Below are 6,732 nucleotides of genomic sequence, written 5' to 3'. Positions count from 1 at the left end.
TCAGGGGCACCCTCCACCAGGCCCCCACTCATGTCCCCTATCACCCCCACCCCCCAGCCACCAGGGGCACCCTCCACCAGGCCCCCACTCATGTCTCCCACCACCCCCACCCCCCAGCATCCAGGGGCACCCTCCGCCAGGCCCCCACCCATGTCTCCCACCACCCCCACCCCCCAGCAGTGCAGGGGCACCCTCCACCAGGCCCCCACCCATGTCCCCTATCACCCCCACCCCCCAGCAGTGCAGGGGCACCCTCCACCAGGCCCCCACTCATGTCCCCTATCACCCCCACCCCCCCGCCACCAGGGGCACCCTCCACCAGGCCCCCACCCATGTCTCCCACCACCCCCACCCCCCAGCAGTGCAGGGGCACCCTCCACCAGGCACCCACCCATGTCCCCTATCACCCCCACCCCCCAGCCACCAGGGGCACCCTCCACCAGGCCCCCACCCATGTATCCCACCACCCCCACCCACCAGCAGTGCAGGGGCACCCTCCACCAGGCACCCACCCATGTCTCCCACCACCCCCACCCCCCAGCAGTGCAGGGGCAGCCTCCACCAGGCCCCCACCCATGTCTCCCACCACCCCCACCCCCCAGCAGTGCAGGGGCAGCCTCCACCAGGCCCCCACTCATGTCTACCACCACCCCCACCCCCCAGCCACCAGGGGCACCCTCCACCAGGCCCCCACTCATGTCCCCTACCACCCCCACCCCCCAGCATCCAGGGGCACCCTCCACCAGGCCCCCACCCATGTCTCCCACCACCCCCACCCCCCAGCCACCAGGGGCACCCTCCACCAGGCCCCCACTCATGTCTCCCACCACCCCCACCCCCCAGCAGTGCAGGGGCAGCCTCCACCAGGACCCGACTCATGTCCCCTATCACCCCCACCGCCCCGCCACCAGGGGCACCCTCCACCAGGCCCCCACCCATGTCTCCCACCACCCCCACCCCCCAGCAGTGCAGGGGCACCCTCCACCAGGCACCCACCCATGTCCCCTATCACCCCCACCCCCCAGCCACCAGGGGCACCCTCCACCAGGCCCCCACCTATGTATCCCACCACCCCCACCCCCCAGCAGTGCAGGGGCACCCTCCACCAGGCACCCACCCATGTCTCCCACCACCCCCACCCCCCAGCAGTGCAGGGGCAGCCTCCACCAGGCCCCCACCCATGTCTCCCACCACCCCCACCCCCCAGCAGTGCAGGGGCAGCCTCCACCAGGCCCCCACTCATGTCTACCACCACCCCCATCCCCCAGCCACCAGGGGCACCCTCCACCAGGCCCCCACTCATGTCTCCTACCACCCCCACCCCCCAGCGCTTTGGGGCACCTGCCAGCAGGCCCCCACCCATGTCCAACCCATGTCTCCCACCACCCCCACCCCCCAGCCACCAGGGGCATCCTCCACCAGGACACCAACTTCCCTGGCACTGAAGCTGGTGCCCCTCTGCCTCCTTGGCCGCGGGTTGCCACTGGTGCCAGATGTTGTAGTGCCCGACATGGCAACCCCAGAGGCAGGAGTGGGTGGGCAACTGGGTCCTGGGGCTGGGCTGTGGGGCGACGGAAAAGCAGTCGGGAGCCTTTGGTTCCAGCAGGGGTGGTCACAGCAACAGCACCCCTGGCTGATGTGCAGGCAGCAAATGGCAGGGCACGTGGGCAGCAGGCAGTCAGGCAGCAGCAGATGGCAGGTGGGAGCGTGCTCAGGGCTCTGGGGGGCAGTAATTTGGCCTCCTGGGCAGGAGCGTGGTCTTTCGTGTGTGAACGCGTGGACAGCTTGATACGTAGTGAGTGATTTTGCACGTGAAAATCCCACACATCTGCGTGTAAATCGATGAAAGGCCCTTAGCGCGTAAACGCGTATGCGCGTCTATGAAGTCACGTGCATGCGTAGGAAAAAGTTGCGTGACACGTCCGAGTGTCAAAGCGTGTTATTGGTGGAAATAGCCCTACACGCAGAAGTGTCAAAGCGTGTAATTGGTGCAAATGGACCTACACGCAGAAGTGTCAAAGCGTGTAATTGGTGCAAATGGACCTACACGCAGAAGTGACAAAGCGTGTAATTGGTGGGAATGGGCCTAGCACGTACACGCCGCATAAGTGACGCTGTACGTGTGGGCCTGCATATAAGGTACGTGTAGAACACCAATTCCTTGTACTGCTTTTCGTGGAGAGCGAGTGGGTGAATTCTGTACTTCTTGTCGTTTCACACGCGATTTACTTCACGGCGTTTCAAGTTCGTACTCCCTGTTACCTCTGACAGCTTTTTCTATTTTTTCTCTTGTACTGGTTTACCTGGGCCTGTTCCCTCAAACAGTGTTCCCTTCTACTGTTGTCCTGTCTCCTCAGACAGCGTACATATCTTCTTTTGGCGGGGTGTTGCCAACCAAACGCGCTCATTTTTCACGCTCTTTTACCTGGCAGACGGTGAGTCACGCACGTATCTAACATCTGTGCTTGCCCCGTGTGTAGCCTACCCCTTCAGAGGTCATTCTAGGCTGCGTGTGACACGCATACGTTCATTCTTGTGTTACTGGGTGCCACAGCGTAGTGCAGGTTTTTCTTTCTGCACACGTGGTCTAGGAGGGGTTGCGTGCACGTCATCTCCCTTTTTTGGGCCTCCTGTGTGTTGCGTGACCCGTCATCTTTCCCCAGGGGTTACATTCAGCCTTGCTAGAGCACTAGGGTACAATTACCATCTGGTACCCAACCCCTTTGACCCCCAATTGCCCAGGACAATAGTCTACATCCATTCCCATACGCACATTAACATCAGTGCCATGGCTGGGAGGCGAGGATTCCGTAAGGGTGGCAAAGGTGGAAGAGCCACAAGTGGTGGCCGTGGTGGATCCGGTAGGGGACGTGGTCGTAACTTGCAGGGTGAGCCTGTCCCCCCATGTGTGGAGGACCAGTCACCGGCACCCATAATCCCCCCCCCCTCCCGTTGAGGCTGATGTGGCTGACACCATCCATGCTCAGCCCTTGTTGGACCAGCCCATTGTGGCACCAGACCTGGCTGACTCCATGGCTGACTTCCAGGTCAGCAGGGCTACGACACGTGCGCTGGTGCACGTTGATGCCATCATGCCACTTGGATCTGGGGCAGCAAGGTCATCTGCTGCACCAAGGAGGCAGGGCGGAGAGGCTGCAGGGGCAGCTGCGGCTCCATCCACCCCAGCTCTCACACACCCAGCCAGGACAGTGTCGGTCCTAGTCCATGCTGCTGACATTCCCCCTGACACCATCACACTAGAGCCAATGCCTGCACCAACTCCCATGCTGAGTGTGCAATCCCACATTCCTGATACAGAGTCCACCAGGGCTCCTGCCCCTAGTGTCCAGAGCGGCGCAGGACACTCAGGATCACCACCACCTTCCAAGCGGAAGAGGAAGAGTGCTCGTCCGGCACAGGCTGATGCCCCAGACACGGCTACACAGTCCGGCCCGTCCAGGAAGCCCAGCTTCACGGATGACGAACTGAATGCACTTGTCGAGTATGTGTCCGGACATGACAACGAGATGGTCATTGTTGCAGGATCCAAGACCACACCTGCACAACGCCAGGCACACTGGCAGACCGTTGCGGACATCGTAAGTGCCCTTGGAATCGTGAGGCGCACAGCCAATGATTGCTATAAGCGCTGGAATGACCTAAAGCGCAGGGCAAAGAGTAAGCTGGCCTCAAGTCATGCCGCAACTCTAGTGACTGGAGGTGGGTCTCCAGTAGTAGACATGGAACTCACTCCACATGAGTCAGTCGCTGGGACCTACGTCACGGAGGAACAGATCCAAGGCGTGGGAGATCTGGCTGATTACAAGGCATTGTCCGGTGAGTGCACATGCATGTGTGTGTCATCCATGTGCATGGTGTGTGTGTGAGGGCTTCTGTTTGTGTGCCAGGTGAGAGTGTGTGCGCCTGAGTCATATGGATCAGCCATGTGCTTCATGCAATACTTCCTGCGCAGCTGCATTTGGCCATAGCAGTATCCCTTCTGCCAACAGTAGACATCTAGCCCAACTGCACGCCAGTTGCCCTTGAAGTGTCACCTTGCCACAACATAGTTGCTTATTTTTCACTGTTCATTCAGTCAGATTGTTTGCATTCCCCCACTTTTACTAGCCATGTCGCTGTCCACTAGTCACATGTCTGACATGGCTATGGTAAAGTGGAGTGACTTTGTTACCTGGATATCATTTGTACACACATGTCCCTGTGCAATTGGACCATTTCAGACTGGCAGCTCCAGGTGAAAAATCTGACCTGTTAGAATTAGAAAAGCAATTACATGCGGGAACTGGACTGAATGAATAGGTGCTGCCCTCCTCTCCATCTTTACTCAATAGCAATGGTACATGCCATCTGTGTGATGGCATGTGTGTTTCACCTGGCAATCACAGGCCAATGTGTGATGCCACTGCCAGGCAGCATGCAGAAAATGTGTTCATCTTCCATCTTGGTGTCATCAGTGTGTGCCATTTGCCTGCACTTCATACGCAGTGAGGGTGCATGCATGGGAGGGTTTTAGTCATGTGGGACATGTGTCAATCAAGTACTGGTTCTCTTGCTTCTCAGCCCTCATTGTGTGCCATGGTGCGAATGCCTGTTTCCATTTCTTTGTTTTCATGTCTTTGCAGGGGAAGACGCACCTGATACTGCTGGGGTTGTGGAGATGGTGCAGACCCAGGAGGGGTCCGAGGGCCGACCAACCACCAGTGAGGGACGTGGTGTGGTGGTGGGGGAGAACCCACAAGTGCTGCAGGTCGTGCTCTCAAGGGGTGTCTCTGGCTGCACCTCCCCCAAGCTGTACTGAGGTGTTGATTCGGATGAGACCTACGTGCCGTCGCAGGTGAGTGTTCCAGGGAGGGATTCTGTTCTGTCTCACCCACCTGCACCAGGGTCAGAACCCTCCATGGGGATGTCAGTGTTGGCAGCTACGCCTTTGGTGGTTACGGATGCAGGGTCACACTCCGCGACATCTGATCCTGTTCCTGGGCCAGCAGATCAGAGGGGGAATGCAGTCCTGCAGCCTCAGACAGTGCCGGCACAGCAAGGCGCAATTCGCCTTGCCCCAGACAGGTGTGGTGCCCGCCGACGTGGTGGCCGTACGCCACCTGGCAATACCGCATGGGAGCAATCCATTTACGGTATGGCAACCCAACAGGTTGCATCATCCGAGATGATGTCTCAGGCCATGGATAGGGTGGCCACTTCCATTGTCCCCCCAGAAAGGCTGATGGAGCGACTAGAGCAGGCAACCGACTCCATCTGCCAGTCACACAGGGAGGACATGTTGGGGTCCAACAGGGACAGGCGGGCGGCACTGGCGACTCTGCAGGAGGCCATCTCCATTGAGTCCCAGGGCCACAGGGAAGCCCTGAGGCAGGAGCTCCTTCACCTCAGGACGACTCTTGTTGAGCTTGAGGCTTCAACACACCAAAGGACAGAACAGCAGCTGGAGCGTCTCACCCGTACGCTCTCAGCTGAGATGCAGGCAACGAGGGCGGAGGTCCGGGCATCCCGTGAGTTGTTGCATGGGGACCTCCGCACACTCATCCTCCAGAACCAGACCTACCACACCCGCATGCTTGCAGCCATGGAGGAGCAGACTAGGGCCTTGCGTGGGCTGCCTCCCATAGTGCAACCACCTCCGGATGCAGCTGCACAGGGTGATAATAGCGACAGCAGTGATACTCCCACAATAGGGTAGCCGTGTGGGCCATGAGCCCATGGAGGTGTTTTATTTTCCCAGGATCCACGCAGGTGGGTTCTGGTGTGCATCCTGTCCTCAGACCTCCTGGGTGGCCTCCCAACCCCCCCGGGCCCATCAATGGCCATTTTTGATTGTTTCTTATTTTTATTTTTATTTTTATTTATTTTATTCCCTATTTTTTTGGGACGATTTGTTGGCTTCCGTGGTTCCTGTGGGCATACGCTGCATTGTGGCTGGGCACATGCAGGCTTGTAATGTATTTGGTTCAGATGCTTGGGTTTGAGTCACACACACCCCTCCTGCTTCCCGTTTCCATGGGCTTGCAAAGGGTGTGCCCAAGTGACAGTGAATTACACAGTGACGTTGGACTCCCATGAGCTGTGTGGGCAGTCTGTAGTCAATACTGTGTATACATTCCTAGTGCATATTGCTGTTGTGTTGTACACTGCATGTTGCATTGATGTGTAACTCATCTTCTGTGTCTACCTCCCAATTTGCAGGTCCCTTCCTCATGTCTACACAAGGACCTCTAGTCTGGAGATGGGGTCCATGTTGGCAGCAGTGCACCTACAACTCTACATGGCGCCAACACTGCACAGTTGGTAGTGGTGGGAGTGCAGGCATTTCCAGGTGGTGAGACTACTAATATGTAACATTTGTGATGTCATGTTAATGGTAGTACGTGCTCAAGTATGTTGTTGGTCCGGCATTGCTGTGAGCATTTCAGGTGTTGCAGGTTTCTAATAGGGACACTGTACATAGTGACACTAGTGTCATGTTGTGGGGATTACTTTGTTTACCTGCAAATAGCAAGACATGGCACGGTGTGTCGTGTGGCGGTGCTGGGGTTGGGTTGGCTGACATGGCACTGTCCTCTTGTTGCATTTTGCAAGTGGGTATTCTTTTTAGCTGCTTGAATGTGTAACTCCACAAAACTGCATTGGTGGTGTCTGTGTGGGTAGGGATGCACACATTGTGACACTTCCAGGTGAACAATCTCAGGCTGATATGGT

This window comes from Ambystoma mexicanum, chromosome 10 (assembly GCF_040938575.1).
Source record: "Ambystoma mexicanum isolate Mex_15411 chromosome 10, UKY_AmexF1_1, whole genome shotgun sequence".
Classification (NCBI taxonomy): Eukaryota; Metazoa; Chordata; class Amphibia; order Caudata; family Ambystomatidae; genus Ambystoma; species Ambystoma mexicanum.
The sequence above is the reverse complement of the archived record's forward strand: the minus strand, read 5'-3'. Positions refer to the sequence as shown.